The sequence below is a fragment of the Sapajus apella genome, unplaced genomic scaffold, assembly GCF_009761245.1.
Source record: "Sapajus apella isolate SASKATOON/1434 unplaced genomic scaffold, GSC_monkey_1.0 scaffold5, whole genome shotgun sequence".
NCBI lineage: Eukaryota > Metazoa > Chordata > Mammalia > Primates > Cebidae > Sapajus > Sapajus apella.
This window is the reverse complement of record NW_022436945.1, coordinates 14852261-14865008: the sequence shown is the minus strand read 5'-3', so window position 1 is coordinate 14865008 and position 12748 is coordinate 14852261.

Sequence of the window (12748 nt, the reverse complement as noted above, 5' to 3'; positions counted from 1 at the left end):
TGCACAGAAGACAAGAGCTAAGGTTTAGGAACCTCTGCCTAGATTACAGAGGATGTGTGGAAACACCTGAATGTCCAGGCAGAAGTCTGTTGGAGGAATGGAGCTCTCATGGAGACTCTCTCCTAGGGCAATGCAAGAGAGAAATGTGGGATTGGAGCCCCCATGCAGAGTCTCCATTAGGGCACTGTGTACTGAAGCTGTGAGAAGAGGACCACCATCCTTCAGACCCCAGAATGGTAGATTCACTGACAGCTTGTACCGTGTGCCTATAAAAGCTGCAGGCACTCATGTCAGCCCATGAAAGAAGGCTGGGGGGCTCTATCCTGCAGAGCCACAGGGACGGAGCTCCCCAACACGTTGGGAGCCCATCTGTTATATCAGCATACCCTTGATATGAGACATAGAGTCAAAGGAGATAGTTTTGGAGCTTTAGGATTTAATGAGTACCTTGCTAGGCTTTGGACTTGTATGGAGCCTGTGGCCCCTTTGTTTTAGCCAATTTCTCCCATTTGGAATGGGGACATTTACCCAATGTCTGTACCCCATTGTATCTTGGAAGTAATCAACTTGCTTTTGATTTTACTGGCTCCTAGGTGGAAGGGACTTGCCTTATGTCAAATAAAACTTTGGAGTTGGACTTTTGAGTTAATGCTGGAATGAGTTAAGACTTTGGGGGACTGTTGGGGCATGATTATGTTTTGAAATGTGACAAGGACATGAGATTTGGGAGGGGACAGGGGAAGAATGATATGGTTTGGCTCTGTGTCTCCATTCAAATCTCATCTCAAATTGTTATTCCCATGGTTGAGGGAGGGACCTGCTAAGATGTGATTGGATCATGGGGACGATTTCCCCATGCTGTTCTCATGATACTGAATGAATTCTCATGAGATATGATGGTTTAAAAGTGCTTGACAGATCTCTTCTACCTCCTGCTGCCCTGTGAAGAAGGTGCTTGATTCCCCTTAACGTTCCATCATGATTCTCAGTTTCCTGTGATCTCCTAGCCATGCAGAACTGTGAGTCAATTAAACCTCCTTTGTTTATAAATTACCCAGTCTCAAGTAGTGTCTTCATAGCAGCATGAGAATGGACTAATACATTGCCTCTTCCCAGCTTCTGGTGGCTCCCAGTAATCCTTGGCGTTCCCTGGCTTGTAAACAATCCCTCCAATCTCTGTTCTGTTGTTACATGGTCTTCTCCTTTCTGTGCATTTCTGTGTATCTTCTCCTCTTCTTATATGGAAATCAGTCATTGGATTTAGCTCCTGCCTTAGTCCAGCATATGACCTCATCTTAAGTAATTACATCTGCACAGACTCTATTTCCAAATAAAGTCAAGTTCTTAGGTTTCCAGTGGACATGAATTTGAGGGGGAAGCTATTCAACCCATTATAAAAACTTATTGCAGTAACTTACACCTGTTATTATCAGCTAGATGGTCTCATCAAAAGCTTCAGTGTGTTACTAGTATAACTTTTCTAGAATCTGTAACTATCACAGAAAGAGAATCACTGAGCAAACCTAAGAAGTGGTCACAACAAAGACAGGGTGAGCACAAGAAAAACCACTTCCTGAATGTGATCGGGGATGAAAAGACCATGATTCCAAATTCTGACAACAAAAGCTCTTTGTTGTAGGAAACCTTCCATAAAATCTGCCTCTGAAGCACTGGATACTGAACATAGTTCCACAAACTCTGCAGAACATCTTGGATGTGCTCAGAGCTTTATCATCAAGGTCCCTTCCTCACTGGGTGTGTGACAGGCCCACTCCAAGACAGGGTAGGGAGAGAACAAGGTGTACACATTTCTAAACATCCCAGACCCATGACAGTGCCCCAGCTACACTAATGAGATGACAATTTTCTTCTGCTAAGCTTTCTTATGAAGCTGGCTTCAGGATAAAAGAAAATTTGTCCAAGGAAGCTCTGGCAATGGAAACTGTCACTCTTGACATTGAGGAAATACTCCATAGTGGCTGCAAAGTAGTTTCAGCTCCTTGAATTAGACTTTTGGACTCTGACATTGGATCTTACATGATGATACTATTTTTAACTTGTAATCTCAGAGTTGGTATTATTGGGCAATGGATTAGATTAGATGCAAAAGAACATCAGAAGTACAGTCATAATCATTCCTGTGTGATAAGAAACTTTCAAATGGCATATAAATCTATTAATTGTCAACATGTACAGAACTTTGCTAATGACTTCATCTATGGGTCCATACATTGCCCCCCTTACCCTGTTGGTTCTACTTCTGAAATACCTGCTGAATCACCCACTTTTCTTTCTCCCCACCACTACCATCATAGTCTAAGCCATCGTCATATCTGTCTTGATCACCACAACTGTCTTTGAACTAAACTCTCACTTCTGCTCTCGTCCTGCAAATAGTTAGGATGTCATGGGCAGCAAAAGCAGAAATCTTGATTCCAGTTGGCTTAAAGAAAATTCATTATCTTGCATAGAAGGATGGACAGCAATAGGGCAAGTTTGGGAGCTGGGTGACTCAGCAGTTAATCATTGTCACCATATTCCCAGGTTCTTTCTGTCTTTTAGCTCATCTATGCCTAGTTTGTCATCTGTACTCTCAGGCTGCTACCCACATGGGTGAAAGATGGCTGCAGCTCTTGTGAGTAGCTTCACACCCAGACATATTCAGGTGCAGAAAGAGACTGTCTCCTAGTGCGTTCCTACAAATGAGGATACTTTTCCCGGAAGTCTCCCACAATAGATATCCCCCTCAAAGCTCACTGATCAAAGCAGGTTCACATGCCCACTACTAAACCAATCAATTACCAACAAAGAGAATGAAACCATCTGTACTAATTTGGACCAATCAGGATTTATCCCCGGAGTTGGGAATACAATCTTATTTCTCTGAGTTATCTGAAGAGATGAGCACCTTAACAAAACTACAATTTTGCCTGTGAGAGCTAAGGGAGGAAAAGACATTGGACAAGAAACTAAAGGTGTCATCACAACCCTCTGCCACTAATCTCTTTTCTGTTGAGCAAGCTTGTCCAACCTGCAGCCTGCATGTGTCCCAGATGGCTTTGAATGCAGCCCAAAACAAATTCATAAACTTCCTTAAAACATTGTGAGGTTTTCCTGTGACTTTATTATTATTATTATTATTTTAGCTCATCAGCTATTGTTAGTGTATTTTATATGTGGCCCAAGACAGTTCTTCCAGTGTGGCCCAGAGAGGCCAAAAGATTGGACACCCCTGCTACAGAGCAGCCAGAATAATTTTCTCAACTTGCATTTCCAATTATGTTCTTTCTCTGCTAAAGCTTCGGTGGCTTCCTATGGTGCATAGAATGTAATCCTGAAATCTTATTTGGGTTTACAAGGTCCTGTGGGCTCTGGACACTGCTCTCCTCACTAATTATAAGCCAGTCCTTCTGGTTTCCTCTCCATCCTAGGGCTTGTGTGTATGCCTGAATTTGGACTGTACAGAAACAGAACCAATAGGATATATTAGGTTGCTGCAAAAGTAATTGCAAAAGCCTCAATTACTTTTACACCAACCTATAAAATGTTCATTTTAAGGAATTGGCTCATGTGATTGTAGGGGCTGGCAAATTCAAAATTTGTAGGGCAGGCATGCAGGCTGGAAATTCAGGCAGGAGTTGATGCTACAGTCTTGAGGCAGAATGCCTTTCCTGAGAAAGCTGTTTTTGCTCTTTTGGCCTTTCAATAGAGTAGATGAGGCCCACCTACAGTGTGGAAGGTAGTACCCTTACTTAAAATTAACTGACTGTAGATGCTAACCACATCTACAAAATATCTTCACAGCAACACTTGGATTAGTGTTTGATTAGACTGGACACTATAGACTAACCAAGTTGTGATGTTATTTCACACATATATATTTTTTATCCATGGTTCCTGGCTTATAACTCCCATAGCCATTGTAACAGTCTTTTGTTATAATGTTGGTGTGTTTGTGTGTTAGGTCTCAGATCAGGCCTCAGAAAATAGAATTTGTCTCTCTGATCTTCTTGCCCTTCTTTCACCTGCCCCAAGGCAGGATTCTAATCATTCTCCTCCTTTCTCTGCCCTATACCCCCAACTTCTTCCAGCCCTATAACCTGGGGGAAGGAATGCTGCCATCATGTAGCTTCTATAATAACCAAAGAGGGCTGGTTTTGGAGAGCTTCTGGATAGCTAAACACATGAGGATTCCTGGAGGGTGGGGGTTCCAGGGCATGGAAGCCCCATGCCCCTTCCCCATACTTCACTCTATATGTCTCTTTATCTGTATGCTTTGAGAAATCCTTTATAATTAGCTGATAAATGTGTTCCCCTGAATTCTGTGAGCTTTTCCAGCAACATAATAGAACCTAAAAGGAGGGTTGTGGTAACCCCAAGTTGAAGCTGGTCATCAGACATTCTAGAGGCCCAGACTTATTACTGGTGGGGGAGAGGCAGTTTTGGGAACTCAGCCCCAAACCTTGGGATCTGATGCTATCTCTTGGGAGACAGTGCTAGAATTGAATTAAAGGACCCCCAGCTGGTGTCTGCTGCTTGGTGTGTAGTAAAACTCTCCACATTTGGTCACAGAATTCTTCTGTGTTGAATGTTGTTGTGGTTGGTGTGAGAGCAGAGGATAATCATGATTTGCAAGATATCCCCCTTAAGAGCTATCACCCTCAAAGCTAACTGGACAAAACAGGCTCACATGCCCATTGCTAAACCAATCAGTTACTAACGAAGAGAATGAGACCATTTGTATTGACTTGGACCAATCAGGATTTATCCCCAGAGTTGGAAATATGATTCCATTTATCTGAATTACTTGAAGGAGACATGAGCACCTTAACAAAACTGTAATTTTGCCTGCAAGAGCTAAGGGAGGAAAAGATATTGGACAAGCAACTAAAAGTGTCAAAAATTCTTTGCCACAAGTTTCTTTTCTTTACAGCAAGCTTGTCCAACCCTAAATACAAATTGATACATAAAGCTATTAGATATAGTGAACCCCAAGTTTCTCTTCAAAGAATCAGCATGTCAGCATGTTCAGCTCTCTTATTCTTTAATTCGACATTGTGAAGTTTAACTTCCTTGTAGTTTCAGTAAACAACCTTTTCCACCAGTTCTAACTAGTAGTTCACATCTGCTCCCCTGGTTCCCTGCTCCATCCAGACTCACCCCAGTCACCTGCTCCAGTCACCTGTTCTGGTCACCTGCTTTGACCCCTGGCTACCTGCTCTGACCTGTCCGTAACCGCCCTTCCTGCCAAGCTACCTACCCCGCCACTCTGGCTCGAACTCCTGATCCCTTTAAAAATAGCCAATAGGGATTAGTAGAGACTGCGAGGTCTAACCCTAGCTAATAGGGGAATGACACAGCAGTAGGGGAGACCTCCATCAGGCATAAGTCCCCTTTCCCTCCCTTGTCCAGGTGTGCACTCACCATTGTTCCATCTGTGAGCTGTACCCTTCTATAGAAGTAAACTGCCTTGCTGAGGAAATTTATATTCCAGTGCTACTTCTTTTGCGGCACCGAAAATTCTACTTATAACAAAGCTAATGAAGGAAATAAAAATGTTTCATCTGAAAAAATGGCTCCCTGGCATAATGAGTATTTTAAAGTAAAAATCCTTAAAGATCAATCAATCAGCTCTGGAAGGAACTTTCCCATATCTACATAAAGATAGGACTGACCCACCAAGGAGAACAGCTGCTCCTGTTCACCTCATTATCTTAGGATCCATTACGGGAAAGAAGACCAAGAATGTAACCACACCTGAACAGACCTTATTCAAGGTATTGACTGTCTCAAAGAATCATTTACATCCCAAAGAGAACTATTTATGAGTTAATTCTCTTCTCCCATCCAGTCATTCTCCCTGGTAATCATTTATTGCCTCTCAATGAAATTCCTTTTCTCCCCATCCCATAATCCATTACACCAGGATCCGGGCCCCTATTCTTTCTGTAAACTCAAGTTGGTGCATAAGCTTCTATACCTCACTGGGAGGTTGAGTCTTCATTCTGAAGGCTCCTGTGTATATGCATTAAATAGATTTGTATTCCTTTTCTCTTATTAATCAATCTGCCACATGTCAGTTGATTTTTCAGCTAACCTTTAGGAGGCCAAGGGCTTTGGTCCTGTAAACCAAAAATAAAAGCACCTCCAACAGACTGAGTGAACCCCTCCTCCTGACCAGCAGGCCCATCTGACCAGCATTAATATTAAGGGAATTCAAGGGAATTCCAAAGAAACCTGAAAAACTAGCTCATGCCATGATGGGAAGAGGAGGTCGAATGTGCCTCATTATACTCTCCTCCCTTTGGAATTCAGGCCCATATGACTAGCATTAATATTAAAACAGAGATCTTAAGACTGACAAAACAGACTCTTTTTAGAAATAAAACATCAAATTCCAACCTGACTCTAGCATAGCATCACATCACTGATGGTAGGTCTTGAAAGAAATTATTTTACCTCAATATGTTGTAGTGGAGTGAGCATAGAAAGTCAACACCAAGACAAAAGTATGCCAAATTGCAGGGTCTTTATTGCCGGCAGCCACGGAGGACTCGCATCTCTCCAACCTGTGGCCCCGAAAGGAGCGTGTCAAGACCTTTTATACCCGTAAAAATCACCTTGGGAGTGAGGGTGAGGGGAGGGGGTGGGGGTGAGGGGCCTCAGACATTCCGAGGGCTAGTGGATTCTATAAATCACCATCTGGGCGAAGATGAGGGTGAGGGGCTCCTGGACATTCTGAGGGCCAGGGGACTTTTGACATTCTGATTGTTATTTAAGTCGTTTACAAAAGTCAAGATTAGCATTTGTTTACACATTGTCTGGGTAGGGTGGCAATTACAGTCCTTAATTACTTATACACATTTGGGTTATAGAGAGCAGTTTCAACAGAAAGCTGTGGTATGGTTGAGGTATGCACATTTATGGGGCTTTTTACCATGTCACAAATACATATATTTTCTTCTCCTTTCCTTCCTTCCTTCCTTCCCTCCCTCCCTCCTTCCTTCCTTCCTTCTTTCCTTCCTTCCTTCCTTCCTTCCTTCCCTCCCTCTTTCCCTCTTTCCTTCCCTTTTTCTGTTTTTCTTTGTCTTTTTCTTTTTTTGAGAAAAGTTCTCACTCTGTCACCCAGGCTGAAGTGCAGTGGCATAGATCATGGCCCACAGCAGCCTCAACCTCTGGGCTCCAGTGATCCTCCCACCTCAGCTTCCCAAGTAGCTGGGACTACAGGTGTGCACACTACCATGCCTGGTTAATTTTTTTATTTTTATTTTTTGTAGAGACAGGGTATCAACCATATTGCCCAGGCTGGTCTCCAGCTCCTGGGCTCAAGCAATCTGCCCAGCTCAGCCTCCCAAAGTGCTGGGATTACAGGTGTGAGTCACTGTAACAAGCTCCAAAATCTGTTTCTTTGACATATTTTGAAATAGCCCTGAAAAGCTGTCTCTTGTGGGGGAAATTTACATTCTGTAGAGAATCCTCTTCCCTTTCCAGGTCTTTTTCTGATCCTGAAGAGATTAGCTGAGAGTCTAGCAGCTTTCAAATGTCTGAGTAGGAAACATTTGCCATCTATTGCTTCTAAGGGCAGCCACTTAAGAGACTTCATCTCCGTAATAAGAACCTTGGTCTCCACAACCTCTTGTCTTAACCCAGACACCCATTTATATTTATTACAGGTCTTTAGATAATAACTTAACTGTTTCAACTAACTGTCAATCAGATAACTTCTGAATCCACATGTAGCCTGTAAGCCCCCACTGGAGTTGTCCCACGTTTCTGAAATGAACCAGTGTATACCTTACATGTAGTGACTGAGGTCTTCTGTCTCCTTGAAACATGTAAAACCAAGCTGAACCACAACCACGTTGGGCAATTGTTCTCAGGATCCTGAGGCTTTGTCATTGGTCATGGTCCTCACATTTGGCTCAGAAAAAAATCTCTTCAAATATTTTATAGAGTTTGGCTTTTTCATTAGCGGCCTCACACTATCACATGGATTCTTCTTTTCTTCTGTCCAGCCAGAATGAAAGGGGCAGTGGGTGTCCTGAAGATGCTCCCAGCTCCCTCCAGGTTCCAAAGAGGTTCTTGGCCTTGCTAACTCTGAAGAATCGGGAAAGGGGCCCTGGAGGTGTGGTGAGTTTGCCATTGGAATAAATATTATGGACCCAAAGAGTTTTGCAGAAAAGCAATTTATTAGACAGAGAGAGAGAGAAAGAAAGAAACAGCTCCCGTGCTGCCTCCCGTGGGAAGGGACCCAGAAAAGGAATCTGTATAGGTAAGGAGCAGGTGAATTTTAACCCTTGAGTTATTCCCTCCCCATTCGTGTTCTCATCCAATGAGAGGAGTTCTTTCAAACTTCCTCTGGAGTGATTGATCTTTGACTCTCATACCAAATTGGCTACTTGGTCCACAGCTCTTGAGTTATAGAGCCCCCTCCTCCCAGAGCTTTCCAAGGGCTTTTTGGACAAAGAAGCCCACCTGGATGTCTCTACCTAGCCCGCGCATGGGAAACCCAGACAACAAAATTTGCATTTGAAACCACTTTGGTTCCCAGATGCAGGCATGGAGCCGGAAACTCCTGCTTTTGAAACCACGCCCCTTGCAGACCCAGGAAGAGAAGTTTTTCTTTAACACAGTCCCTTGAAAGGATGCCCACACCCTCAATGTGGTGGACCAACTTTTCCTCTTCCAGGTCTTAATGTCCCCTAGGAAGACCTCTGTGAGTGTCTCCTGTCCTATCCAGATTAGGTACCCTCTTCTGGCTCCAAAGGAAACTCTCTACCTCTAACATATGCTAGCATTACACAATTTTGTAATAACCTGTTTACCTATCTGTACTGCCAACTACAACATTAAGTCCGAAGAGCCAAAAAACCATGGCTACTTCACCGTTATGCTCCCATTAGCCAGCACAGGACTAGTCTCATAGTAGACACTCAGTAAATATTTACCAAATGAATGCATCTCATCCAACTCCATTTTCTGATTGAAGTAATGATTTAGAGATGATAAGCCTATTATCCATGACTACATCAAAAATAGTAGTTGAGCTGGGTTGGTACTCACAATTCCTGCCTGTAAACGTGGGCTCTTCTCCACTTTGCTACTCCTTGTGCTGGAAAGTTAAGATTCTCCAGATCTGGTAAGGTTTATTTTTTAGAGGGGTGTGTGTTTGTGTGTGCACGCGTGTGCTCAGCTCTCCTTTATATTAAAAAAAGAGAGGCACACTCAGGTTCCTGCAAGTAATAGGATTTTGAGGGGGAGTTTCCTTGTTTTCTTTTTAGGCATAACCATGATAAGGGTGATAGAAAGATCAAGTCACAAGAATTGCCATCCAGCCAGGCCCGAAGGAAACCTGACCAGGAGCTAGTTTTCTCCTTGTTCCTGAGCAGCAAAATGTCACCAGTTCCTGCCATCCTGCAGACTCAGCTCGGGCCTATTGCTTCTGTTCTTCTTGCTGCTATCTACCAGTGACCAGCCTTCTGTGCAGGCCTTCCTGATGGCTGCTACTGAACAGGAAGATGAGCTTGCACATGCCTTCTTTTTGCAAATTTTATCATCTCTTTGCTACTCAACTGATTTTCTCTTCTATATTTTCTAATTCTAATTTCTGACTACGTTACTCTGGTTGGCTCCTTTGGTTACAGTCTTTTCTGTTTGGATCTGGTTTTTAATGCCCGGCCACTCCATAGGTTAGCCCGTGGGCTGACTGCTTTTGCAATCAATTGGCTATGATATGGGAGGACAAAAGGCTGCAGGTCACCTGGAATATAACATGTTTTTTCCATGGAAATTGTAGAGGAGGCGTTTTTTTTCTTTCCTTGTGACTAAGAGTGAGGCAGGTGACATTACTGACCTGTCTAGCACAGCAAAAAGCAAACAACGAAAAAAACCTCAAACCACAGTTTTTGGATCACAGTCCAACGCATTCTCTCATGGCAAGGTATAGTAGTATCTTTAAAAGGCTCAAATGCTTTCATTTCAGGCATGTGGTGGGTCCCAGTTTTCTTTTTCAGGTTAAGGGACTAGGGAAAAAAAAACATGCTAGGGGAAGTACGAAGAAAATGGGAAGTAAATAACTCAGATTGTAACATTATTTGACTAAGACAATAACAAGCGAATTTAAATGAAGCTAGATCTCAAAGTGATTTCTATGATAACAGACAACTAAGTTTTATTTTTCTTTCTTTCTTTTTTAAAAAATATTTTAATCTAATCTGGTAGAGTAGGAGAAAATAACTCAATGTTCTGAAAATAAATTTCCCAGAGGAAGCCATTAAGGCAGCCCTTTTGTTTCCTGTCATACTCTGAATCAGTTACAAGGACAAACTCTATTTGTTTGGGTACATTAATTTTTCTCAACGGCCTTTCTATAAAATGAGCATCAAATTGATGGGACTGGACCTCAGTAGAGAAGAAGTTCCAATTTTCTCTGGATGGATTGTTCTGGACGTGCAGTGGAAAATTATTATTAATAGCAATTCATGTTTACTATCCAGTGAGCACAAGAGAAAGATGGAGTTTAGAAACACAGCTGTATCTGACTAAGCACTGAGCACCGTAGGACAAATCACTAGGAAATGATGAGCTGATCTTTGTCTTCTGTGTGGCTAGTCTATGTGGGCCATATTTGGTATGCTGGAACACAGATTTTCTCTGACTGTATCTTGGTTCAGTAACTTCAGGGAAGCAAGATAGGTTTTTTTAATATGATGTAATCATTTGGGTTGTCTTGTTGCAGGTACCATATGGTGTTGATACGTTGGATGTCTCCAGGTGTTAATTTCAATCATTCAACTGGACACATGGTGAGAGGTTGAACAGTCATGCTTCCTTCCCTCATGGAGTTTATATGTGATTAAATCTGGTTCCTAGACCTTCCTGATTCTGATTCAGCCTTCAAAGTTCAAACCAAAACAGAGGTATTCAATGGCTCTTGATTTTCTTTCTCAGGTTAAGGAGTTGGGAGTAAAGCATGCTGGAAGAGTGTATGAAGAAGGAAATTGAAAGAAGCAAACTAGGCCGGGCACGGTGGCCCAGCACTTCAGGAGGCCGAGGCAGGAGGATAACTTAAGGTTAGGAGGTCAAGACCAACCTGGCCAACATGGTGAAGCCTTGTCTCTACTAAAAATACAAAAATTAGCCAGATGTAGTGGCGCACACCTGTGGTCCCAGCTACTCAGGAGGCTGAGGCAGGAGAATCACTTTAACCCACAAGGCAGAAGGCAGAGGTTGCAATGAGCCAAGATCATATCATTGCACTCCAGCCTGGGTGACAGAATGAGACTCTGTTTCGGAAAGAAAGAAAGAAAGAGAGAGAGAGAGAGAGAGAGAAAGAAAGAGAGAGAGAGAAGGAGGGAGGGAGGGAAGGAGGAAGGAAGGAAGGAAGGAAGGGAGGAAGGAAGGAAGGAAGGAAAAGAAAAAGGAAAGAAAGGAAGGAGGGAGGGAATAAGGGAGGGAAGGAAGGAAGAAAGAGGAAAATAACTTCATCTTCCTGGGGCAGAGTCAGAACCCAGCAATATCCTGGAGATAGTGGGGTATGGAGAGTTGCTATAATCCATATTTCTCATAAATGTATAAGACTTTGTCATTTGCATTCTATGTGCTAAGCTCATTTCTGATTCTATTTCTTTTCTCTTCCATGGAAATAAACAAAGACCTACTCACATGAGAGCAGGCAAAAGCTCCTTATTTACAGCTTGTTATAGCAAGGGAGTCAGCCATCATAACTTGTGTTTGGCAGAGACTCAAAGGCAGGTAGAAGAGTGGGAAGGTTGCATAGTAACAAAAAAGGGAAGACTTCAGGTACCCCCTAATAGGAGGCTGTTGGCGTGGAGAAGCTGGAGGCAGCCAACCAGAAAGAGGGCATCCTATGTGATTGATTTGGGTATAATATTTGGCTTTCTCTGGTTGGCCTTGAGTTGGAATCAGGGATTAAAATTAGGAAAGCTGGCAGTTATTAATCAAGTATTGGCCATTTTGGGTCATTGGGTACAGGGATTATTGTTTAGCTTCCTGGGCTGCTTGCTAGAGATAATGGTTTGGTTACTACAGATTGTGGGTCAGGGAGTTCTACTTTAAAAAAAAAAATATATATATATATATATATATATACACATATATATATAGATTACATATATGCACACACACAAGCACATATGTAAAGAGAAAGACAGGGAGGGTCTCACTCTGTCACCCAGGCTGGAGTGCAGTAGCACAATCACAGATCACTCCAGCCTAAACCTCCTGGGCTCAAGTGATCCTCCCACCTCAGCCTCCCGAGTTGGTACTACAGGCATGCACCATCATGCACGACCAATTTTTTTTTTTTTTGTATTTTTTATAGAGACGGTGTCTCACTATGTTGTCCAGGCTGGTCTTGAACTCTTGGGCTCAAGCAATTTGCCCGCCTCAGCCTCCCATAGTGCTGTGATTACAAGCATGAGCCACCATGCCCAGCCTCAGAGTTCTACTCTGATAGATGGTCTGGCCATTGTCTTGTATATTCAATATCTCACTTATCATTTTACCTAGGTTGCTTCATGTATTTTAACTTTTAAATCCTTTATCTTACACATATCTATGAATAGCCATCAATTCTGCAACCTCCGTAGTACATTTTCTAAAAATCTTTAATTACAAAAAAATACACATTCATCAAATTAAAAGTTTTAAAAATAGAGCTAAACAAAAGGAAAAATAATTTCATAAACTCCCACCAACCACATTTCTGCTGACAATTTGCTCTATG